We start from the raw sequence: 893 nt of genomic DNA on the forward strand, positions 1-893 counted from the left end.
CAAAATCTATTTTGATCCTCTACTTTTTACACACATATACATTTCTTTAGATTTGTATAAACAGCTATCGTGATAGCCAACTTGTCGGTTTTCTTGGTAATGTAATGACATGAGACTAGTGCGTGATGTACATACTGCAGTTTTCGAATCACTAATTTTGGCCTTTGCAGGTGTAGTGCTGCACCACTGGGATATCTCAGCACTGGATTCTAAAAATATAACAGAAAGTTCTTTTTTTAAATTCATGTCTCCAACTTCTCGATTTAAAATTAAACTTTGCGGGCCTCGCGAGGTACAATAATTCATAAATGATGCTCCACTGTGCCAGATTGAAATCGCAAACCTACATCAACAGAAATAATGTAGGCATTTCTTGGTTGAAATTTTGATCAGTATAAAGCTGCAATATAAATATAAATATAAATACAGGCGGGAAATGAAATGTTGAAAGCTCCTCAAAAAATATAAAGTGGCTACGAATTGAATTTTGCATGAGAGTCTAGATAATCTTCCCATTGTCCAGAAGGGCCATAGCAAAAAAACTAACTCCTCGTTTCGGGAAATATGGATACATTTAAAAAATATAACTGTCGCTCGTTTCAATCAATTTCACACAACGGGGACCCTACGTTGGCCAGCACGCATACCAGATCCGACTACATTTGATTAATATTTTAGGAAGCAGGACAGATCTCGTTTATAAATCTCGATCCACCGATATTAATGAGCCGCAAAGGAAGAACACCACACCTTTAAGGACCAAAATGCGAAGAAGGGACGTCTTAAGATCAACAGAAAATCGAAGAAGACGCATAAATATGTGCTTGAAAGGGGAGAGTCACGCGTTCGCGCACTTCTTAAAATGTTCGCCATGTTTGTGTTTCTTATTCTAT

Source organism: Euwallacea fornicatus, chromosome 8 (assembly GCF_040115645.1).
Source record: "Euwallacea fornicatus isolate EFF26 chromosome 8, ASM4011564v1, whole genome shotgun sequence".
NCBI lineage: Eukaryota > Metazoa > Arthropoda > Insecta > Coleoptera > Curculionidae > Euwallacea > Euwallacea fornicatus.